The sequence below is a fragment of the Triturus cristatus genome, chromosome 5_1, assembly GCF_964204655.1.
Source record: "Triturus cristatus chromosome 5_1, aTriCri1.1, whole genome shotgun sequence".
Classification (NCBI taxonomy): domain Eukaryota; kingdom Metazoa; phylum Chordata; class Amphibia; order Caudata; family Salamandridae; genus Triturus; species Triturus cristatus.
Window position 1 is genome coordinate 402314399 of NC_140587.1, and position 25972 is coordinate 402340370.

Genomic DNA, 25972 nt, shown 5'->3' on the forward strand with positions numbered 1-25972 from the left:
ATCACATGTAATATAAGGCACCCTGCCGTACAACTGTAAGGCCTGCTGTAGGGGTGACTTACAAATATTACATAGTGTTAGGGGACATGGCACACGGGGATGTGTGTCATGTTGTGATTTCACTTTTGGGTCTGCACCAAAACACGCAGCCTGCAATGGCAGTTTTGCATGGGTTTGGTGAGGGGTCCCTTAGGATGGCACAATTTGTGCTGTGGCCCTTAGGGACCCTCTTTAGTACCTCAGGCAGGCGCGCAACACCCATTGGACTCAAAGGGCTTCAGCCCCCCCCGTCGTGTGCGGCAGCCCGGGATGAGACACCTTCCCGGGCAAAAAAGCAGCCGCACCCGAGCACTTCACAGGTCTTTAAACGACCATTTGCATGTTAATGAGGCCTTGCTGTTGTTTCACCCCTTCTAAGAGCCCCTGCAGCTCCACTCTGCCAATTGCTTACAGTTCAGCCCCCCCCGAAATTTTTGCTCAGCCCCCCCCCGAAATTTGGCTCTAGTTGCGCCTCTGACCTCAGGCCCCAGGTACCACAGGTACCATTTACTAGAGACCAAACACGTTCACTCCCTTCTTACAGTTCGAAAGATCAGCACTATTGAGTGATGAGAAGGTGTGGCCTTTTAGTAGAATGTGAAGATGCAACAAGGTGCTGAATTGGATGCATGACAAACGTGAGGTGGACTCATCCCTCTATCTTATGAGTGGATGTGGTTTTACAGTGCACCTTTGCTAAATGCTTTAGGTTCCAATAGCGCATCTAGTAATGTACCAGTTCAAATTCCTAGGGCAGAGACTTCTGGACCTAGTTGTGGGTGTAAAGCTACTCGCACTGGTCGATCAGTGATATTACCTTTGAAGTTGAATGGTTTTGTAATGGGATGATCAAATGTATTGTTCCGGGATCAGTGTTTAAACCTGCTTGTGTGGACAAAAAAAGGAGTGGGTTGGGACATTGAGATGTTTAGATGCTCAAATACTATTAATGTTGGGCTTTAGTGTCAGCTCTTACAGCTGTCAAAGTTTAGGTTGCATTTGTAGTACTGTTAATTTGTAGTCCATCGGTAATTCTGGTGTTACCTTGTCCTAACAAAGGGCGGGTAACATCTGTATTTGCTTGTTGATTCACTTTAAATCAATTGTATAAGGAAAGGAAATGTGGTATCTAAGATGCCTGGGCGTTCCAATAAGGAACCCAGGGAAGACGGTTGGTCAGTTGGCGGTGACCTCAGGAGCCCTTACCTACATGTTCCCCATTAAACCACATATCTCATCTTACCTGTTGCACGGTGTCTTTCTACATGTGCGATTTAGTCTGTTTCTGCATGTAAACATCCTAGGTGAAATCCGAGAGACACCTCGCCATACCCGACTGAAAGAAAGCTCCTGTATTTACTACAGAATACGTTTTGGGGTGGGGGGGGGGGGTCTGACGCAGGCCTCTCCATCTGAACCATTTAGAAAAGACAGTGGAGCATATACAGGCAGCAATGGTCCCTTTTATAGATCGCCCTTTAACTTAAGAGCGAATGTGGCTTGTGTGTGACTACGTTATTATACTCGGTAAACGTTCCGTAAAGGGATATTGGGCATCTTTCTAAAAGAGCTGACGCTCTCTGCTTGGGTATGTGCTGTCTTATCGCCATCACTTTGTGGGCTGGACTTGTTTGGAGCTTTTTCGAAGACTTGGCAGCTTGTTGCGCGCTTGCCTTTTTGGAGGCATAGTGCAGTGTTTGCTTCGTACGTCAGTCCTTGCTACGCTGCGTTCCGCTCCTCTCTTCCTCGCTCCTAATTCTGCCCTGCTCCATCTGTGTGTAATCGCAGCCCGCCGTGCTGAGCATCCGCCGACCATCGCTGCCCCGGAGCCTATGGCCACAGCAGCCACCTCCATTTCTCCCGTAGCATCTCCCTCCACGCTTTAAAAATTCCGCCAAAAAAGCGAAGACGATTTTCCAAATCCTTTTGGCCGTTTTCTCACGTAAGTAATGGCGAGGCAGCTGGCTTGGCGTCGCGGGGAGGGAGCACCGATCATGTTGGGCAGAGAGATAATGGAGGCGCAAGACTCTGCGAGCTCGGTGCCTGCGCGTTTCTTGTCACTGCCGAAGCTTAGACGTAGTTGCTGCTGCAGCATCTGTGGGAGCTGGTAGTGCACGATCCGAGCTTTGCTGTGCCAGGCGGCTAATGGCCGTGGGCGGTTTAGTACGCCGGGTTCGCTTCCAGGGGGCCTCTAGGTGTATGAGCGCCACAACTGAGCCGCCGCTGTCAGCTGGTCGCGAGCGTAGGGAGGTGGGGCCCTAATTGGCCTCTGCACCCGTCGTTCAGGCCAGACGCCGGAAGCGGCGGGGCTCGTGGCCGTTGGTCTCTGCGCATTCTGATCATTCTCCTTCCTGATCGCGCGCCGCTCGAGCCCTGGAGCAGGCTGCGCTCCGCCGCCGGCGGGTCACCGAGCGGAGCGGCTGCGCCTGCCTGACCGAAGCAGGGCCTGCTCTGCCCCCGCCATGCTAGGAAGCAGAGGCTCTAACCGAGGAGCCGGTGCGTCAGCAACGCACGGGTGAGTGGCGCCATGCCGCCTGACAGTTCGCCTCCTCTGAGGACAGCAGACCGGGAAAGGAGCCAGTCTCGAGGACGCCTGACAGCTGAGTTTCCGAGACCAACCGACCTATACCAGACACCTGTCTGAAGGGGAAATGCCTCCTCTCCAGGCCGGCTCTCCTGTCAGTGGACGCTCAGTCTCTGGCAGCTGTCACGTAGTCCCGGGAGTAGGAGCTGTGCCCGTGGCAGCATGTGAGCCACAGAGGTGGTGCGCTACTGTCCCCGAGGTACTTCGGGCGGCCATGGTGTCCCCTGTACACAGAGGCAGGTTGACAGGCTGTTTCAACCCCGCTGGCGCGCCTTCCCTCCGGATTCCCAACTCTGGGGTTTGAATGGCGTTGGCGGGGCTGAGTTCAGGGGAGGGGTTTTTCCGGCCTGCTCCGGTCCAGGCTGGTTTGTTTCTTCCTGTCTATGAACAATGCTGTGGGCTTAGAGCTCTGGCACCCGCGGTGGAGGCTCGAGCCGTTCATTAATGTTGACACGTGCACTCGATACATGGAGTTACATAGAAGCGTGTTATAATCTTCAGTGTTTTTGAGGTTGTCCGTAATTTAAGTTGCAACCCTCTCGCAACATTGTTGCTCGTCTCTATTTGACATTTAAAGTCACTGCTTTAAATAGGAACAGTCGAGTGCAATCACTGCTTGCAGTTTATATCTATGTATCGGTGGTTGGCAAGTGTATTTTCGTTGTTTTGTTTCTAGTTTATATTTTCTGATTCAGTTGTTTAGACTAGATTGTAGCGGATCATGTACACTACGTGTAATTGGGGTATACGTTATCTGCGTAGTTTCAGTATGCTGGAGGCGACAGCTTTGACAGTACAGTATTTGGCGCGGTCTGCACTTGGAAACCCTTATCTGCGGAACACGCATCCCGACTCGTTACACTTAAACGGTTGTTGGGGGTGGCTGTGGATCTTTCTCCTTTTTACGCAGTTCACATAATCAACATAAACCAAGGATGCGTGTCAGTGCCTGACCTTGAACCAACTAAAGAACACAACTAAGCTGTTACGTTAGGCCACGTTAACTCTGGAAATGTATTTTTTGCTGTGCTTTAGCCACATTTTTACATCATGGGGAAAATTTGACACTACACTCAGTACCACATAACTAAGTAGGATTGCCACCTGATGACAATTTCCCGTCATATTATGCATTTTCGCGTGAATGCTTATTAAACAGTTTAGAAAGTCAGCAAAAGCTCACTTTTCCCCTTTTAAAATGTAGACATAAAACAGCAAATAACTACACGTTTATTAGCTTCAAAACGATTCCTACATGATTATTAAAGCAGACGGTGACAGAATTGCCATGTAAAACAATACAGATGATTTTACAGATTCTTATTTAAGTAGCAGTTCCTGTCCCTCCGAGTCCTCCCAGAACATGAAAATGGGAAGAAATGTCTGGTGCTTTTTCTTTGAGACAGGTTAAATCCCCGCCCCTAGAGTAAGATCGTTCTACCAATTTTTATCCACGTTTTTACCACCAGCCTTTGATGGTAGTATTGGGATGCTGTAAATCCTTTAACGTTAATTTGTTTGTGCAATTACTAATATTTGCTGTCGTCGATTTTACTATTTTTCTGGCTGGTCTAAAACCCTGTATTGGTCCGAAATGTCTGAAAAGTAATTCAAGGAGCATTTACATAACTTTACCATGATGCAGTTAGTGAGTATTTTTGATACTGTCGTTTTTATCCGAATCATCAATCGTCTTTCCTGAGATTATAGTTAAATTCAAGCAGCCTAAAGAGTAAGGCTGACTGTAGATTTGTAAACAAAGCAGTACAATCGTTCCCTTGAAGTTGGGGGAGGGGGGGGGTATTTAGCCTAGAGTCGCGACAAACAGTAATAATTCCCTGTAGTGCCTTTACAACAAGAAGTCCTTATAAACATTAGAGACAAGTCTTTGCTCCCTCACTGTTGCTGTCACACTGTCCTGATGACCCTGTTAAATTTATTTCAGCGTACCCATCATTTGTGGACAGATATGGATTTTAACAATATATTCACTGTGCTCTTATCTTTGTGTTCGCTATAACTGGATTATTTGTCAACCCTAGTTTTGTACATCATTTTGTTCTGTATATAGCACTTGCACACCTTCTTTGTTTCTCACAAACACGCACTTTCACTGCGCAGTTTTTGTTGGAGCACCTTAAAATGAATAAATGGTTTAAAATATGCACACGTTGTACAATAAATTATTACTGAGTCTCACTGTATTGTAAAATTTATTAGCCCAGGGAATCTAGTGGATATATATATATATATATATATATATATATTCGAAGGAACCTTTGTACCGCTTTGTTTAAAAATGTGCTCCGGTTCCTAGGAATACAGGGTTGGCCCATTATTTTTGTATGTACTTTCGGTTAGGCATATTGTCTGACTTAACCGTACAAAGACGTTGAACACTTTTTTTCTGCATTTGTTGTTTAATGTAGTAATGCTTTTTAATTAATATTTCACGGTATTAAGAAGTTAGCCTATGTGTGTCTCACTCCCCCTCCCAAAATCGTTTGGCTTCTTCATACATATTAAAATGCTAGCACCCAGATGCACAGTATTGGTCCATGAGTCACAAGAGCAGAGCCTCAAGTGAGTCATGGGACCCCTTTCCTCCCTCAATAAGGGTTATTTTACTGTGCACATCAGCCTATATGAATTATGCACAGTATTTGTTCATGTGTAGTGGTATTCAACCAAAACTAAGGTGCAAGGTGTTAAATTTGTGCAGTAAGGTAAAATCACGTTGAAGACGCCTTGTGACTATTGAATGGTTTCCATATGTAAATTGTCATGCTTGCTATCTGTGAGGTGGTTAAAAGTGATTTTCTCATGTAGATCTGCTGTATTAGGTGTATTAAACCAGCATTTGACCTTTGTACTCAAGTAATGTGTGAATGAACATTTGCTCTTATCGTGTTGGGCTACATTTATTTTCACTGACATAGCATAAACCTATATTAACACACACGTTGCAATAGCTGTTCTCTAGTTATGCAGATAAGCATATACATGTTTAGCAATTTGACTAATTTGCACAACATTTGGTATACTAAGTTTCACTCCGATCCTTGCGGGGGAGGGGGGTTTAAAATTCAAGTGGGAGGAGGGGAACGAGGACTCGGTGTCATTTCTGATTCTGGTCCCAATAGGAATTTTTGCGATCCTTCAGTAAAAACCACTTAACACATTTACACCAAACTTTGCATGAACCTAGAACCTCACTTGGAAATTGTGCTTCATTATTTGGTGTTAATTCAGTCAGTATGTTTGGGATATTAGTGTTAGAAAAATGTCAGATGGGGATTGAATTCAATTTTAGCGATAGCTTGGTAGTTTAAGCATGCAAGGTAGAAATGCACAAGTTCTGTTAATCACATTTGAATTGTATGGAAATATGATTGGCTGATGAAAAGGCTCATTTATTTTTTGGCCATTTTTAAATGCACAGATTTGGCAGGCTTTGCACACTGGAAGAAAACCGGAGTCGTAATTCTAAGCATGAGGTCAGAGGCTTGGGAAAATAGTTAAATGCACATGAAGTGCAGTAAATTAGCATGGTTGTGAAATTAAAGAGCACACAACATCATTTTTGTTTTTGGAAATGAATACAATGTTATCAAATTCACATGTTTAAGAAAATTTGCATGTTTCCTAAAATTTGTGAAATTTAAGAAAAGGATGACCTCATCAAGACTGATAGGAAGCAGGCCCAGTCCATGCTGAATTGGTTGGTGACTTCAGTTCCTGATTGCAAGTTAAGGCACTACCTGCGACAGGAGCCACTCAGTGTTGCATTGACTGACTGAAAAAGAAGAACTTAATACTTCTTGAAAGTTTCAACTTATCTCTCCGTTCTTTTAGTTTTACGGAAAAATGCTGGTTACCTGAAAACTATGTTCATATGAATGTGTTTCTCTTACCAGAAAAAATATATAGACTCTTTATGCATTATGTCATTTAAAACTATTTCCTTATCTTGGTTTCATAGTGGATCACTTAATCTTTTTGCTCTTGTCACCACTAGCAGCTCATTATAGTGGTTCCTGTCCGGAACCTCTATTTTTATTGAGTCGCTTTTTCAGTGTAATTGGTGCGAGTGTATAACTGAAGCATAATTGATGTGAGTTACGTTGGGAATCCTATGTGTTTGATGTTTTTTCATGACTTTGTTGACTCACTTGTGGTGGTGGGGGGAGGGGGGATTTTTGTGCTGCATTCATGCTCATTGAGTTTCGTGTGTTTAAAAAAAAAAAAAAAAGTGTTTTTTTTTTTTTTTTTTTAGTTTGTACGTGATCCTAAACGAATTTGTACGTTAAGATTTAAAAACTGAAAATAAAAATGTCCTTTATCTTTAATTGAACTAACTTCAACTTATTATTTTTGATTCCTTGTTTGTGGCATTGAGTTCTGTTGCTTGTTACCCCCCCCCCCCCCCTGGGAATTTCTCCTGCGATTTTTATTCCGGGACGCATCGCGCCCATTTCTCATCAGAGGCAGGTGACGTTGTATCCCTTCTTGTGTAGGGTGTCTTAGGTTGTCTAAGTCCTGCAGCCATCACTACTGCGTATTGCAAACCGCGTGCACAGTACGGGATGTTGGGTATATGGTAGTTTATTGACCTATATCATTATAAAAAGAAATACATTAACTGAAATAATTAGTTATTGGTTGGATATGGTATAGAGAACAAACCCAAATTAGTCAACTCTTTGAACCTGTGAATTAAGCTATGTGACTCGCACCATTGCTCGAGGCCTTGCCTTAGCCAGCATACCACTTTGTCAAAACCATGTGAAATAAAAATCTCCCTGTCGACAGCAATACATGGTAGGGCCATGTGTGTTGTACGTTGCAAACATTAGGTAGCAAATTTAAAAGGCACTTTTTTTTTTTCTTCTTCTTTTTTGCTCTGCTATAACTAGTCTTAACTTTTTTTTCTTTTTTTCACTCACATGCCATGCTCATGACCAGGCTTTTCCAACGAGTAGCTTGTGAGCTACTGGCAGATCTTCACCTACCTGTGATAGCTCTCCTGTGTTTACCCAACCCGCTACATTAGATGCTGTTACTTGATTGAATTAGTATATCAAAATTGAAAGTGTCTATTTGAGACGAAAATGTCTATTTTCTAAACGAATTTGCTGATGTTTCTAGAAATATTTTTATTAATTTTCAAAACATGTAAAGCTGTTATGTGGTCGGTTAAATCATACGGTGTTGGGAAGACTTGTTACTAATATCATGACCTTTTTGCCAGGGGTATTGCAGCTATAGATGTGTTGTGGCATTCAAAACTGAAATACTTTTTACACTACTATTGTCAATCCTGCCTGATCTACTGAGCTGAGCACCACTTGGAATTTTGCATATGATGGCCACTAATGTAATCTTGTTTGGTGTGGTGAATATTACAACACTAATAATATTGGTAGCTTAATGATTTTAAATCAACATAAGTAGCTCTTGTTGCGAACAAGTTTGGAGACCTCTGCTCATAGCTATATATTTCCACCATTATTATTTAGAGCAAGTACACTAATTATTATGAAATCTGTTTATTGGCATTTTGTTAATATAAACATAGCACATAGTACATTTTGAGTTACCTGACGGGCAACGAGTCAACAAGTCTAATGATACATCTCCAATCATGAGCATGGTAACTAACAGGATCAAGTGCTGCACCCGTTTGCTATGAAAGACAAACATTATGGGTCTCTGAACCAGCACCATTATCTCACCATCCCTCTTAGCTTTCATGCCACCGGGGGGTGTGCCCCAGGGGAGCCACTCATCATACACCCGTTTTCCCCTAGTGCAGTCCTCTAAACAGTTCATTCAAACAATAAGAAAGAGGCAGAACAACAAATGCCCCAGCATAACAACAGCAGCAGGCTCTGTCTTTACTATAAAATCGCCATGTTCCGTCCCCTAATCTGACCCCCCCCCCTTATCAACTCCCCGTCCCCTAGTACAGACAGTTCCATTGGTGGCAACTTTCTATTCCCCTGCACATCACCTGATTCAGCTAAGGCCCCTGCGACACTTTCCATGCCTGACCCCCAGTCTAACCTCCGCCCCCCCCCCCCTCCACCTCAGTGATTGCCTCCCCAACGTGCGCCCCACAGAGTCCCAGGGCATCCCCATCTGGCTGTATCAGGGTCTGCAAATGTGTGCCCCACTGGCTCGTTATTGGTGTTCGCCTGAGGCCCAGTGTTTCCTCCCGCAAAAGGGCTGTACCCTCTGCCCACACCAGTAGTGCACTTCTCCACGCTTGTGCTCGGGGGGGGGGGGGGGCTCTGCTGCCTTCCAGCTTTTGGTGAGCAATCGCTTCGCCACCACCAGACCCAAGTCGAAAAAGCGAGAGGCAACCTTCGTATAGGGGGTTCTACGAAACAAGTGCAGCAGGCAAGCCGGCCATTCCAGCGGCGCCAGTTGACCCGCGCATTTACTTAATACACCATGCACCATCCGCCAATACGAGTCCAGCGCCGGACAGCCCCACAACATGTGAACCAGTCCAGCATCCAGAGCCCTGCAGCGTGGGCAGCTTGCATCTGTGCGATGGAAATACCGGTTTATAGAGTCGGGAGTGAGCTACACTCTGTGTAGTATAAAGTATTGAATTTAGCGAAACCGCATGTTTCTGGGAATACACGTCAGCCCCCGTAGCGCATTACTCCATTCCTTGTCAGCCATGGGGCGATCCAAGTCCGCTTCCCATTTACGGCGCAATGGGGACAAGTCGGTCGCCGCTTGCGTACGCAGGAAAGCTGCGAACCAACGTATCATATGGCTCCCCCGTCCCATGACGTGTAGGTATTGCATCGTGAGGTGCTGCTCCGGTTCCTCTTGAAGAGCTCCCCACCGGCTCGCCAATGTCGATATTAGAAAGCGGTGACAGAGAAATTGGCCGATTGGTAACCCCCCGTCTCCTCCGCCAACAGGGCAAATGGGATAAGAGCACCATCGCGGTAGAGGTCCCCCAATGTGCGAATATCCACCGCATGCCATTCTGCAAGCTCAGCCGAGCGCAGTATCCTCCGCCCACTAGGGGAACCCTCAATCAGCATGGCAGGGGCGTAAGGGACACTCATCCGGGTCAAGTAAAGAGCACGTCGGTAACATTTATAGGCCACTTCAACGAGGAGGGGCCCCGGCTTAACCACCCTGGCAGTCGGTTGGAACGACGCCATGATATCCGCCAGAGGGATAAGTGGCTCCGCGGACGCCGTGTCGTCCCGTTCTCTATCTGCCAACCACCTGGCCACCCATTGTAGTTGTGCTGCCAGGTAATAGTGCGCAAAGCATGGCATCGCGAGGCCCCCCTGACCTGTAGGAAGGTATAACTTGGATAGTGCCACCCTGTGGCGCGCAGTACCCCACACAAAGTCCCGGAGTCTGCGCTCCAAGGTTGCAAAGAAGTATGCCGGAATGTAGACTGGCAGGTTAGCAAAATAGTAGAGGAGCCTGGGCAGAATCACCATTTTAACTAAGGCGATGCGTCCTGTGACCGTGAGAGGAAGGGCACCCCAAAATCGCATCTGGGCTCTGACCGCCGTTACTGCCCTGCCCAGATTACCCTCAACCAGGTCAGCTGGTTGCCTATACACTTGGATGCCCAAGTAACGGAAGGTGTCCGGTTGCCACTTGACAGGCACAACCCCCAGGTGGTACTGGGGATCCAGAGTATGATCTCGGAACGGATAAAGGCACGACTTGGCCACATTCACCCAGAGAGTGCAGCAAATTCCGTCAGAACTCGTTCCAGGTCCCTGGAGATGTGCGCCACATCTTTAATGAAGACCAGGAGGTCATCCGCATATAAGGAGACTAGGTGAGTCGCATCACCCATGGGGATGCCGTCTGTCAATACCCTCCGTAGGGTAGCTGCTAAAGGTTCTATGGCGAGCGCAAAAAGGAGGGGCGAAAGAGGGCACCCCTGCCTGGTACCACGGCCAACCGGAATGGCCTCAAACGTATGGGCCAGTTCTCACCCGAACCACAGGGTTCTTATAGAGGAGCGCCGCCATTTGGAGGAACCCGAGGCCTAGTCCATAGTGTGACAGCGCCGCTACCAGATACCCCCAATCATTGAGCAACTACACTAATAAGCAAAACTAATTTAATCAGTCACCAAAACCTACACACTAACTTTTATCTACAGACATGTTTTTACCCATTTGTATTCTGAGTTTGTTAAAAATACCTTGACGGGCTGCATTACAAGTACCAGATTTTCAAAAAAGTCCCTTACCAGATTTCTGAAGATGCATTATCCCTCTAACGGTTTACATTTTGCACTGGATAAGGACCATCAAGAAGGACACTTTCATTTGTAGCGAACGTATGCTATTAAGAGCAGAAGTCTCTCACTAATCTGCAGTAATACAGTGAGTTCAACGTTCTATAGGCAACATGTTTACGTCTTATCTCTAACAGTGCTCTGTCCCATTTTTTTGTTTGAAAACCTCTAGAGCCTGGCTAATACTGTCTTTTAGTCTGGAAATGTGAAATATTTTTCTTCCTGCTGGACATCGTAATAGCTGGTGTCTCGTCCTCCTAGTCCCATGTATTAAATATTCTATTTAACCTAATATATTAGCCATAATTGTGGGATTTGTAGCCCCTCCCTTTTTTTTGGTTGTTTTTTTCCTTTGGTTTGCTGTTGGCCAAGATATTTAGATTTTTACTATAATTATACTTATAAACCGGGTGTCTCTAACCTTTTCTGTAACGAGAGCTACTTCTGATTAGTGAAAATCGGGGTGTGATACTGAAGGCCAAGTAACTTGCGCATTGTTACCAGACACCCCCCTCGCCCAGCTTAATTGACTTTAAACCTAATGTTCATGGAGCCTGATACTATGAATTGAACAAATAATTGTGACTGGGGGTACTATGATAGGGATGCCATATGCGTCAATGACTGCATGATTTGAGGGGGGTGTATGAACATGTGTGAATGAATGGGATATTTTTGTATGGGTGACTTAGACCCTGTGTGGTATGTACTTGTGGTACATGACCTAGTTTTCACCATATGTGGCACTGTTGCATATACAAACAAACCTACAACCATTTTTTTTTTATGGGAGAAACTTCAAGTGCAGAAAAATGTTCTGCAAAAATGTTTATAATAAGGAAAAATGTTCTGCACTTTAAATTGCTTACAATAAAAAAGCTGCATTTTTCAGTTATAAATATGGCAGCATGTCTACCAGCCACTGGGAGCAAAGCAAGATGCCTGCTGTGTGTAAATACGAGCAAATTAAACTAAAGAGTTAACTTTGTTAATATGCATTACATAAAACTCATCACTTTAATTTTCTCCCAGGTCAGTTTCTTTACAAACAGTAGCCATATTAATCCCAGTGGCCTGTAGACAATGGTGCCATATTTGTAACAGGAAAATAGTCATTTGTTTATATGTTGGAATTTAAAGTGAAGAAACATGCTTCATAAAACATTAGGACTTCATTTAAAGCAGAGCAAAACATTGACCATGTTTCATAGAATTTTATTTCTTCCTTTTGCATTTCTCCCATTTAAAAATAAATGAATGCAATTTTTGAGTTATAAATATGGCACTTTGTCTACCAGTCACTGGGAGCAAAATGTCCACCGTTTGTAAACGTGACACTTTGAAAAGGGAGACAATTAAAATCGAGTAAATGTAATTACCTTACCTCCTCATTTTTAGGGTTTGCGCCTTGCGTTGCAGTGCGTAGCACTGCTCGCGCAGGTGAGTGCCCTTTTGTAGGGGGTTTAGAAACTGAACCTGGAATCGCACACGCTCGTGCCTATTGGTGTCTGTTACGCGCACCAAAGGCCGTGTGGTTTCAATTATCGTGCCCAGCTTTTCTTTTTTTTTTTTACAATAGTGATCGCTTTTGCGATCTCTTTAGAAAAGTAGCAAAAATGGAAGCTCGTATCACATATATATTTTTTTACCGTGGAAAAAATGCTAAATGTTGTGTTTGCTAAAAGAATATATCTTGCACAGTGTGTTTCTCTGATGAATATGAAGGCTGAAAAAGTTTGGGAAGTGTGAAGTTACGAATGCAGCATTAAAGGTGCAAAAGCATTTTATTGGTTTGCATTTTTTAACAAAAGATCTTATTTTGTTATAAAGACGTTCTTGCCTACGTTAAACAGTTTGTGACAAATATCTATCATGTATTTTTATAATCGTTCAGTAATCTGTGTGCTCCATTATTGCCCCGGTGGTAACAAGTTTGAGTAATCCATGAACTGAGGAAAATACGTTTGTGGCAATCCCTCTTTCAAAAGAGCAAAAACTTTGCAAGAGGCAATTGTTCAATAAGTGCATGGTTTATACCGACCAGCTAATTTAAAATAAATTTAAAGTATATAACCAAACATCCAGGACAGGAGTTTTGGACTCGTCCCTTGCTGGAAGGAACACAAAGGGTTTATTTCAGAAAGACAAGCCCACGCTGCAGCGCACACCAGGCGATACAGGACTCCCCTGGGGCTTGTTTGTTTTCTTTTAACTGTTGTAGTTTTTTTTCCCTAATGATTTACTCAAAATGCAAGCACGTGCTATTGGCTTTGCCAGCGCTTGTTTGAAAGGTATTCCTACATGGTTGGCTGTGCGCCCATTGTCGGACAGCTCCCGTTTCCCTCTGGTGTCTGGAGACAAGACTGCTCAGTGACTGGTGCCTGGGTGCAGCTGCCGGTATTTCCTGTGGGGCGGCGCGTAGCTCCAAAAAATAACCCAGATCGGTGTAAAGAACAGGAAGCGAGGTACCTACATAGAATATGGCTTGTGGTCAGGTTCAGATAGTTGTATAAATTAGGATGTGATTGGGGGTGGGCTTTTTGAAACGTAGTGCAATGGGATTTTACTTAGCCTAGAATCACACGGTTTGTTTGGGTTAAGTAGCGCCGAGATTAGAACGCAGCTCGTCACTTGAATGTAAATATACAACTTGTCCGTGTGACGGTCATTACGAATTTCCGAGCAAGCAGGGGTTAGACAGTTTAAATAAACAATACAGAAGGTTATATACACCCGATATGCAACAGACACGTAATTGATCAAAAGGAACATTGTCGACTTTTAAAAATTGGAATTTGCGTGAATAACCCATGTTCACAAAAATAAACACCTCGTTAAAACCATTCTGGAATAGATTACTATACTATCGTCGTTACATTTGTATGGCGGTACAGCACCAGCTGAGCACCAGCTGACCCCATGTCACAATGATCCTGAACAGGGCTGTTAAAAACGGCAATGTATTCTGGTACTTGTAGCTTTGATTTCATCAAGGAGCCCAATAGACTCAACTACCAGATTACATACGTTTTGAAGAAGGAAAAGCCAGGCCTGGAGCATCGTGTCCTTGTGGTAGTCCCTAAGAAGTCTGAGGCCTAAGTCCAGATTTTGCCATTCGTATGTTTTGTGACCAAGCATAATTATTTGACCTCTCCAATTCACTTTGGTGAACTGTAAACATATCTACTAACTATACTGAAAGCCGGTAGCATGCTTGAGTCGTAACTCGCGCGCAGTGAACCGATTGTCTTTTTTTTTTTTTTTTGCGAAGTCACTTATTGAATGAGCAATTAACTCTGCATACGTGTTGCATGCCTCAGCTGCCTGGTTTCTTCCTCTCTAGTCACACTGAGCATGAATTACAAACTGAGTAGCAGTAACAAGCATTTGCAATGCAATAGGTCTCACATTTACGCAAGTTTGAGCTATTGGCATTAAAAATAATATTGCCTTTTTTATGTTTTTGGTTTTTAAAAACTAAATAAAAGGCATTGCCTTTTACTATACCAATAGCTTAAACTCGCGCAAATGCGAGACCTATTGCATTACAAATGCTTGTTAATTTTGTCATTTAAAAATTCTGAAATATCATTTTGTTTTCATACTCTAATATTGAGTTGAGAACAACTATTGTTTGAGAGTTAAATACCTATGCTTCAGTTCTGAACCTCTGTAACCCAAATGCATCATAAAGCTCAGCGGAGCACTGATTATTATCACATTCGGCTATCTGCAGCCTGACAATGAAAATGAAAAATAAAATAGCCTTTCCTTTAAAAGGAAAAACACAACACTAATTTATTGCAGTTAGTTAAAAAAGAACTCCAGGCTGAGAGCTACTCAAGGTCTCTGCGAGGTACTGGCAACTCACGTTCGACTGTTTGGTGACACCTGGTATAAAACGCTTGCGTTTTAGGGTTTCCACCCAGTCCTCTTTTCATGTTGGTCAGTTATCATTTATAGTTATCTTTTGCCCACTGCATCATGGTCCAGCCCACTTTAGCCATTGGCCAACTTTCCTCTGCGTCATGGCATTTTGCTTTTTTAAATGGTGCCAGACCTACTTCCCTTAAGTACCCAGGACTATTATGGCAATGTTGTGTTTTAATTTATTTAATTTTTTTAGACTAAAAACACATTGACCAAGGGTCAAGCTGCTTCACAGGCAATAGTTTTATGAAAGCAATGATGAAAGAATTAGAAAACAAAAAATCATTGACTAAGTCGAAAGCCTGACAGCCAGCACCGGACCTGTTGAATTTGACAGTGCTTGTTTTCATTTGTGCTTATTCCTGGTTAGGAGTAGGTCTAGCATGGGTAGATAACCAGTGAGTAGAGGCCAGCAGGGTACCCCTACTAATGTCAGTCACCTCATGCAGGAAGCAGTTTCTTTTACCACCCATTCTTCTGTTGACTTCACACCATATTAGTTATGTTTCACCCTTTCGTTCCTGTCTAGAACCCCATAATTATTTGGAATTATAAGCAATTGAGAGAAAAATCTCTGCTTATTAAATCAGAGTAATTTTCATTAACCCCGTTAAACCTTTTTAAGTTGTGAGGACTTGAGGTTTCCAGGATAAATTATCCAGTGATTTTACACCAAGTTAATGGGCCATTGCCTCAATAGAAAGTTCAAGCACCACCAAAATGTTTCATGAATTTTCTCCCCAAGTTAATATTTTAGGTTTTGTATATATTAAAGGTAATCTTTTTCCTTTTGTATCATTTTCCCATCATTTTAACCAATGTACAGTTGAACATGAATAAATCGTGTGCATAACTGCATATTGAGATTTTAAGACCAACGTGGTTGCTTCTCAGGGATTAGGCTTAATTATGTTCCAACCAACTTATTATTACACAGTTGTACTGACAGTAGTCATGTTGTAGGACATTACAAAGCTGTTTATTTCCACACATGCCTTTACTACTCATGGAAAGTCTATTTAAGATCAGTATAGGTAAGTCACCTTAGGGGTTCTATAGGGCTCATCGCTATCACCCATTCTTTTTAATCTTCTCATGGCATCCCTGGCAAATGCGTTAAACTCTGTGAACATTCTATATCACCTGTATGCAGACGACACACAACTATATATGAAAATCTCCTCCCCAGAAGACTTAATCTCTCTCAACGCTATTCTGCATAATACTCAAAGTTGGCTACCTGCAACCACCTCCATGCTCAGCACCAAAAAACGAAATTCCTCCCCCCCCCCAACCAAACATCCAATGTAGACCTCTGGCTGAAGCACCTAACTTTCTTTGACTGCTCTCCCCACATCATTGACTGCTAAATCCTTGGGAATCACCTTAGACAAGCACTTGAATATGCAGGTGCATGTCAGTAATGCCACCAATGGAGCTAATAATCAGATGAGTATCCTAAGGAAACTTAAACCCTTCCTCCTACAGACTGACCTAAAAATGGTGGTACAAGCGCTAGTGTTGCCAAGATTGGACTACGGAAGCACCACGCTATGCAGACTTCCAGTGGCGCAGGAAGGGGGGTGCGGTTGGTGTGGGCTGCCCCGGGTTTCATCACTGAGGGAGGTGACAAAATGGCAAAAATGTGTTTTAAACACATATTTGCCACTTTGTCAAGCTGGGAGGGGGAGGGGGGGGGTGACAAATGTTCCGCACCGTATACCACCTGACCTTGCTGCACCACTGCGGATTTCCCCAATACAAGCTGGTCCCGCTGAGGGCATCTCTTAACGCTGTGGCAAGGCTGGTCTCTGGAACAAAAAGAAATAACCACTTCCCTCCGACCTTGAAAGAAACTGAACTGGCTACCATATGAGGCAAAAATACAACTAAAGACAGCCTGCATGACCCATAAAGCCCTGCATCTCAAACCCGCCAGTTACTTAGCACAAAAGCTAGAGCTGTCGGAGGGTTGCAGACATTCGCGAATCGCAATTTCACTACTACTGAAACCACAATCCTTCCACAAAAAGAGAACATGTTGCAGAGCCCTCTCTGGTATCGCACCAAAGATTTGGAACTCCTCAACACCAGATGTACGCTGGATCCATTCCTCGTCCTCCTTCAAAAAAGAAGTAAAAATGCTTCTAATGAACAAATTCACATCCTAAGACTTTAATTCATATGTGACTGTTAGCAACATATGTTATCTTATCTACCACTGTCTAACTCTTTTTGTGTTGAATATTGAATGTCTGTATATTACCCCCTCAACCATCTAATGTTTCCGAACGGTGTAATGTAAGTGCTCTGATAGCCTCTAGGGTAATGTTCGCTCTATATAAAACGTTATAAATAAAGGTGTGTGTGTGTGTGTGTATATATATTAATTGGCTACTGCCGGTCACCAATAGATAGTTAAAAGGAAAAGCATTTTTTGTTTTGCTAATAACTTTGGCACCATTTGATTAATTTTCACAATTTTCAAAGCTAGTTTGCCAGTCAGTTCATTTGCTGTCTGAAAAGTTTCAGGAAGATCTGTCAAAACAGTATTCTCCATGCAAATTTCCCATAGGTATTTCAGACACTACAGCCCGAACCACTGAACTGATTTACACCAAATTTGGCAGAAAGCAATATTTTGATCCAGAAAGTGCTTTTTGAAATTTGGTGCAAATTTGTTCCGTAGTTTGAGTTATTAAAGTAAAAAGATTTATGTATGTCTAGAGACAAGAGTTCGGCCAGATTCGCGGATTAATCTGCCAACAGCAATGCTGTGATTGGCTGGCTGCAACCCGAGAGGAAAATTGTCACCATTCTGTGCATCGGGACACTGTTCCGGGAGTGGTATGCTCACTGATTCAGGGATCAAACCTCAATTTAAAAAATAAAATAAAAAAAACACTCAGCCACTCAGACCCACTCACCCACCCACCGACAACACCCATATAGCCACTCGTGCACCCACTCAAATATCCATATAGCCACTGACGCACACCCACATTGTCACTCACACAGCCACTCATACACCCACACACAGGCAGTGGTTCACTTATAAACATTGCAGTTGCATATGTTTCTATTTAATGCATTGTTGTTTTTAGTACTGGATGTGTGCAATATAAGTGCAGACCCCTTACTTATCAGGGGATTTGCAACGGATCCATAAAATGAATAAAAAAAAAAAATAGACTTTGTACATTAGTTACCTAATTTTTAAGTTTGAAATATATAATGAGGAATGTGTGAATAAAATGTATTTATAAACTTGAATATTTGTTAATTGAACTTATGGGTCAAATCGTCGTATCATTTATATTTAAAAAACAAACTGAGAAATTCACTAACAAAACAAAGGTTAGGAAATGGCACTAAACCTTAAATTCACCGAAAAAAATACAAAGGTTTTCAGGAGCGTTCTAGTTGGGTTCAGAATTTACATGCACAAAGCCTTAGAAATTGAGCAGTTCTAGTTATCTCGAGTGCCTTTAGGTAACTCTAACTTGCACCCTCGTCTTGCTTTGGCAATTACCCCACATATTATATCACTGATAACATCTTCTGACATCATTGATAATATCACTGCAATATTTTTTGTGAAATTGATTAGAAAACTGGATGGCGGGGCGCAAGTAATAGTTACCTTGGGCAAGTGTTCGGGGCTGATTACGAGTTTGGGGCAGTTGTGCCGGCTCTTCGCCGGCGCATCTGCGTCAAACCCACGCAAGGACTGCTGTATTAAAAGTTGAATTAGTGTATGGCGGATGGTCCTTCGCCTTTCCCATGACTGTGCCTGAGAATCAGGCACCGCAATGGGAACGGCAAAAAAGTTCCAGCACAACATAGATGATGATGTCCATGCCATGCTGGAACTTTGTGGAAATACAGACGGGGGACACATGTTGTGCCCCCCTGAATGTATTCCCATGGCGGGGGGATATGGGGGCCCTGTAGGGCCCAATTTCCTGATCCACCATCAACCTTTTAATGGAGGGGACCCTGTGAGAAAGTGCCATCTTTCTTTCTTGCATGCATGCATGCCCCCACTTTTTGCTGAATGTACTTTGGCAGGCGCCCAGGGCACACTCAGTCAATCAGGTGCCCAGGGCCTATGTGCCTTCCCTAAAAACTGTGCTGAAACCTAGAACCCAAATTGGCACACCCTGGCCACATGTCAGCCCCTGGTAAATGGTACACTAGGTTCCCAGGGCCTTGTGACCAGGAAAGGCCCGTAAGGGCTGCAGCACTTGTTGTGCCACCCTTAGAGGCCCTGTACCCTGACACAAACACACTGCCCTTGCAGGCTGAGTGTCTGGGTATATAACAAAATAGTCGACATGGCACACATCCATGTGTGCCATGCCCACAACACACGCTGCCCTGGCATACATCAGCCACCCCTCTAGCTGGGTGCCCTATGTCAGTGGTGTGGGTGCAGGTGCATGAGCCTTGTGCCCCTACAGTACCCGGGTCCATTCCAGTGCACTGTAAGTGCAATGCTGCCATTTAAGAGTATACGGTGCTGGGAGATCGTCAACTCGAACGCCACAGCACCATGATCATTTCACTGAAGACTGAGGTTTGGTATCCAACTTCTCAGCACATTAAACCCGCACTGATGCCAGTGCAGGATTTAATGTACGGTGCACGACAGAGGGCATCTTAGAGATTCCTCCTGAACCTAACCTACAATCCACATCTGGTCCGAGGGGCTGCCACACAGCAGACATGTTGCTGGACCCCTGGGTAGAGAGCCATCCGCTCTCCTGGGCCTGCAACGATGCACATCCTGGGGGAGGTGCTAGGTCTCCTCCCCCAGGTTGGGAAGGGGAAGCTTCAAAGGCATGCCGCCTTTGAGCTTCTCCAGGCCACTTGCTGTACTCAGCAACTGGCCCCTACCGGTTCTAAACCCCCACTCTGGTGGGAAGACTGACCGGAAACCCCAAGGAAGGACAGGGGGTGTGCGAGCCCCTGCCAACCCCACCCCTCGGGTGGGTTAGGCGAGGTGAAGCGCATCTCTTGGCTCTCGCCATCTTGAAGATGGGGAGCCCTGCCCAATCAGGACTAGGCCACTGCCCCCTCCCACAGGAGAGTGGCAGGATAGGGGGTGCACCCACCCCAGGGCAGGGACCCAGTGGTCCCTGCCCTTTACCTACCTGTAATGCCCCATAACTTATTATTTAGGGGCACCCTGAACCTTCCTTCCTTAGATCCAGATTCCGAAACGGCAAAGAAGATCAAGAATAAAGAAGACCTGCCGTGCAGCTGCTAACAAGAGGAAGACGCCAACTGCTTTGGCTCCAGCCCTACCGGCCTGTCCACCCTCGAACGTGCTCCTGCTAAATCCCAGCATCTCCCATGGCCAGCAACCTCACAAATCCCAGAGGACCTGGCTACCTTGTGACTGAGCATCTTGGACTCCCACGAGCAGTGGCACTGCTCAAAGCAATTAACTGACCCGTGGCATCAGCCAGGAACCGCGAACCCTGCACACTCTGCACCCGCCAAGCCCGGCCTGTGCTGGAGTGGACAAAGACCACGAGGACGACCTCCTGGCGACTGTGGCCCCCAATCCGGCACCCAAGGACCCACCTCGACGCTCCCGACTACGCCTGCAGCCTCAGAACCAGGGACCCCATTCCCCCCCCCCCCCCCATCCACGATCAACAGAGGGTAAGATTTCCCGACACCAAAAAGCACCTCGGCGCCCTGCAGCCCCCTGTGCCCAACTCCTGGGTACCTTCCTATCCTCCAACTACCCAACTTACCTCTCGAAGTGGTGGTCGCACCTGAAGAATCTTTGTCCCTGAGCTTGCAGCCTTTGTTCATTCTTGAGCTTCTCCATTGCAATCCATTGAGCGCCCGACGGCTCAAAAGCACCCTGCACCCAGCCGCCCGAGAGGCCCTGGCAGTGCAATTTCTACTCTAACCTACTTCCCCATTTGCCCTGAGCAAGTGACCAGGAGCACAGCTCACACAGCCGCATGGCCTGCTAGCCTGCAGCTACCAACCACTGGCCCCCTGCCTCCCATAGGATACCATTGGGCCTACCTCACTCTGCACCGGCTGCCCCTGTGCCGCTGAGGATGTAACAACTGTACTTACCTGACCCTGGGAGACCCCTGAGTCTATGCCCAGAACATTAACTCTGCCAGTCGAGTACTTACCCAAAAGCCGATCACTCACTTTTCTTCCATAGGGTAACATTGACTGGTTTCTCTTGAAATTTCTTTTAAGTGTGGAGTTTGTAAACTTTAAAATATTCACCTAAAATCAACCGAGTAACGAAAACGGAAATACTCACCTGCTATTGGGAGAGATCCCAGTGCTGGATCTTGGTGCCCAGCACTGACCCTGAAAAGTAATTACAACCATACTTGCTGCTAACTCAATTTTCTCCCATAGGAAACCATTGACTGTTTTTCTGTGAAATTGTCGATTTTTGCAAACTACAAATATTCATTAAAAATCGTACCAACTGTGAAAACGTAGTTACTTACCTGTTTTAGATAGATGTCCCAGTACTGAGCCTAGGAGCCCAGCACTGGATTACAAAAGTAACAAGAACATACTTTACCTGCAACTTGAATTTCCTTCCATTGGATAACATTGCCTGGTTTTTGCTGAAAAAGTTTCCAAGTGTCGATTTTGCAAACTTACAAATATTCGTTAAAAATCGCTTGTATAACCTAAACACATTCTCTCAACTGCTTATAGGTGGTACACTATTGCTGGATCAGGATCCAACACTGAGCTAGAAAAAGTAATCATAACCCCACTTACCTGCTAAGTGTATTGCCTTCCATAGGATAACATTGGTGATTTCCAGTGTCACCTTTTAAAATACCAAAATAATGCTTAAAAATCACCACAGTAACTAAATCGTGTTTACTCACCTGTTTCGAGGAACTGTCCCAGGACTGAATCTAGGATCTAGTCCTGGAGTTAGAAAAGTAATCCTAAAAGTAATCAATTGCATTGAACTTGAAATTCCCATTGAAATTGTGTTGCCTATTGCAACAAACTGTAACTATTGCATTTAAAAGTCAATTGCCATTGCAAAGTATTTAACTAAAGCATCACATTCCGACAAAGTATATTTTGATACCTATTGTTGGTTCTAAAATAAAACAACCATATATTTTTATATACAAACCATTAGCCTAGAGTTCAGTTCTTGTGTGTGAGACCATTTGCTGACTGAGTGTGTACAACAAATGCTTTACACTGTCCTCTGATACTGCCTTACTGCTCGACCAAGCTACCACTTTAGAGAGTAAGGTTATATCTAACTTTAACCTCTGTCAAACCCTGGGGTACTGTGGACTCTGTACACCCTGTACCTATTTGGGAACAGTGTTTATACAGAGCCACTTTCTTACAATGATCGCATATAGTGAAATGTCTTTATGAAGGGGGAGGAAACAACACACAGCTGCAACACATACTGGAAGGTTTGCCCTGAGCCTTGCTTAACAATATGTGCAAGGGTTGGTCAGGGCGTGAAAAGTCCACTCCCATTGTGGAGCATGGTTTAATCAATACAAGCTATTTTTAGGAACTGGAACTGCTCTCCCTTTCTGGCAAGCTGAAAATCCTCTAACTTTAGTCACAGGACAAAAAGTAAATGTAGAAATATAAATTACTTTTGACCTCTGCCTCAAAGCAGAGGAAATGTGACTAGAAAAGATTTAAAGACCTCTTTAATGCTCACAAAGTGAAACGGCAATAAAAACACATTTAAATCTTGTGTTGTCACATTGTTGGCTTGCAGAGGTCAAGTCAGTTTGTCTTCCTACATTTCTCTCTCTTTCTGTGACAGAAGTTGGAGGCTTTTGTAAAATGAACTGTGACAATTAAACCACAAAGCAAGTTACATTTAAAACTGTAAGAGGTCAGGCTTTTTTTCTACCACAACACTGAAATAGTTAAGTGTGCTGTCAAATATTTCATATGTTTTTTACTAGAAGACCCATTCTTAGGTCTAGCGCAGCGCGCATGCGTTGCTCTGGAAAAACGACCTCTTGGAATAAATCTGTACTTTTCACACGTTCGTGCGTATGTTTCTTTCTATTGGTCTTTGCGTGCGAAGGCAGCACGCAATTGGGCAAAGGCGGGTGCATGTCCCACCTTTGCCGCCCACGGCTTGCGGTTACGCGCAGCGTGCAATCTGTTTTTCGTGTGCAGCAGCGGGCACACACAAGCGCACGCACAGCACTCCGGGGCTTGTTTTTACATGCGTTGGGTGCTTCGCAGGCAGGAGCAATGGAATGCGGGTTTGTTGTGTTGCGTACCGCAGGTTGAGGCTGACCCATGCGGCAGTAGAATTTGATGCTCTCCTTTGAAGTCCTCTGCACAGTGTTAAATGATGCTAATGCGGGGGCGGTGGAATGCGTTTACCACTTTCATGTGACTGAACACTCCTCTCACTCATTCCAAATATCGGTATTCTGATTCCAGTAGCGCAAGGTGTGTGTGCTGCGCAGTGCACCCAAACACGTGCGTAGGGTCAGGATTGTGCAGCGCTGAGAGCCTGAGGGGTCAGATCATTTACCACGCACCAGTCCGCCACTCCACGTGTTAATATAAAAACGGTTTATTTTTTATAGTTTTTTTGAGCACGACTTAACCTGGTAGTTTTCTGTGTGCTGTGCATTTAGTCAAGAAAATACAGCGCAGCAAATCGAGAGCAGCCACAGCACTGGGTTCCAGAGCTCCTCGTTCTAGAGTGCATTGAGGCTCCTCAAGCCCCAAGTGGTGTGATATTCTTGACTATTCCTCTTACCTTTTCAAGTGCTATTACTCTTCGTTTTGGCTCTGCTAACCTGGCGTTTCCAAACCTCCTCATCTGTCCGCTGTCCACTTTAAGGTTCTCTTCCCGAAGAGATCGGTGCCGCCCTTCTTACCTACGCCACACCCCTTCCCCAGCAGCTCACCTCGTTGGCACTTTGGGGATTAAAACAAAGTCAGAGATCTTTCAAGGCATTCCGCTCCTAAGTCTCTGCGCCAATTTGCAGAGGTTCCTGTTTTCAAACAAGGAACAATTTTGTGCGAATGGTGGGTGCTCCTTGGCCCTGTTGTGCTTGCCAATAATTTTTTGAACTAAGACACAAAGGCACACCATAAATGTCACTATAATCCAATGTGTATCATGACATCATTTCATTATTTCACATGAAAATAATTTTTGATTAGTCGCTGTAGATCATTCAGACGGTACTTTTATTTTCTCTTTCTGGACATATAGCAGCCAGCCGACGCGCATTTCGCCCTAAGCAGGGCTTCCTCAAGGCTGCAAGTTATAAAAAAAAATATATATATATGTTGTCGCGTATATATACACAGAATAATATTTTCTTTTTTTTAAAAACATATTGTCTACTAATAAGGATATGGCGAAATCAGAAAGTAACATTTTTTTACCAATATTTTTCCCCGTTTCCAATGATTCAATAGTTTTAAAACAGAATGGTATAAATAAATAAACCAACACCACCAACCACCCCTAAGTGAAATCCAAGACAGAGAAATTAATGGGTAACTCTATATTGAAACCCTGATCAAGTAAAGAAAAATAGTCCTGTAAATGCAAAGAAGTTGAAAAGACCCTAAATCACACAATATCACACCTTCTACATGAAACTAACACCACAAAAAGAATTCTAAAAAGTTACGTGACAACCACTAAGACACTGATCCAGGGTTCATAGTGCAAGTTTTTGGTGAAGAGATAATGCCACCCGTGACCAAAGCGTGATATAAGTACAAGAATTTTCTCCTCACCACCGTTGTATAAAACCGTCGGTCCAAATCTGACCATCAGTATTCATTGAGCATATCTTCCAGTAACACGTGTGTCACACCCACCTTGAAACTGTTTTTGTTTTGTCTATTTCGTACAACTTTTAAAATAGTCCATTATTTCGTATCACATGTTTGTTGGAGCCTTGATAAGTTCCACCTATAACAGAAAAAATTATGTTTATATTGATCAATGATTGGGCCGCCCATTATTACTAAAAACAAATCAATGTTGCCAACTGGAAATGAACCCATTCTTATCATGTTCACGCTGTCTGAATTCTGTATAGCACCAAATATCTCATAAAACAACCGCAACCACCAATTTAATGTCATTTAGTATGTAATGCTAGTCTGCCCAATACGTCAATGATATGATTTATATTTCTCAGACAAACTCCCTTTTATTTCGTATCAGTCTATGTATCTCTCCTTCAAATCACTAGGTCATAAACCATCCTTGTAATAGACTTTTAGATTTTTACTCTTGTTCAATGCGCTATAACCTCATATTATGCTATCGGTCCAAATACTTTTAAAAGCTGAGTTAAATAGGAATCGTTCGAGTCAGCGATTCCTATATTGTCCTAACATTCCCTCAGTTCATGCACGACGATCCCGTGCCCTGTCCAAACACTTTTGAGTGCTTAGTCAATAAACATCGTTCGAGTCAGCAAATCTTATCTTATGCTATCGGTCCCTCACTTCATGTACGACAATCTCGTCCCCAGTCAAAGCACATTGAAATGCTGAGTTAATAAGCATCGTTAGGATCAGCGTTTTTCTATAATATATTATCGTTCCCTCAATTCGTACACGGCATTCTCGTATTATGCATTGTTCAATAAGAAACCCGCTTACCGCGCAAATTCCGAAAAGCGTCCCAGTACTTCCAAAGTCCCGGCAATCCTCGCGCACAACACCATCTGTTTTTTATGCATTATGGCGTACGTCTATTAATAAACATCACCGAAGGACCAAGTTGTATGTATTGCATATCTTTAATAAAAGTACGGCGGCCATGTTGAACTTCCAAAGTGCTCATCATTTAGTAAGTTTATCAGACTTAATACTAAAGAAAGGAGAGACTAAGCATCCCCATTATGTATGAATAAATCGCCCAGAAACGGCCAAATGTCAACGGCACGTCAATGCCCAAGTATAACAGCTGAGTAAAAATGTGAATACTGCATCAGCTCAATCTAAAAACGACGGCCATCTTAAGCTTCCCACATAAGCCCATGGCTTCGAAATGAAATCGAAATAAAGTGTATATGTAACACTAGACACAGTTGCCAAGGCTGTGTTCGTTTTGTACT

The 25972-nt window shown here is 44.0% G+C and overlaps 1 protein-coding gene across 2 annotated transcripts in view; it reads left to right on the forward strand.

The window, feature by feature from the left end:
- The first annotated feature begins 1694 nt into the window (after nucleotides 1-1694).
- The window catches only part of AZIN1 (antizyme inhibitor 1), a 565763-nt gene continuing 541485 nt past the window's right edge, over nucleotides 1695-25972 (forward strand). Inside the window, exon 1 of one of the 2 annotated variants that reach the window (XM_085605134.1) lies at nucleotides 1695-1981. The gene's annotated coding sequence lies outside the window, so the exon portion shown is untranslated. Of the gene's footprint in view, nucleotides 1982-2206; nucleotides 2555-25972 lie in introns of those variants that run through there. The other variant, XM_085605135.1, reaches the window with a different exon arrangement.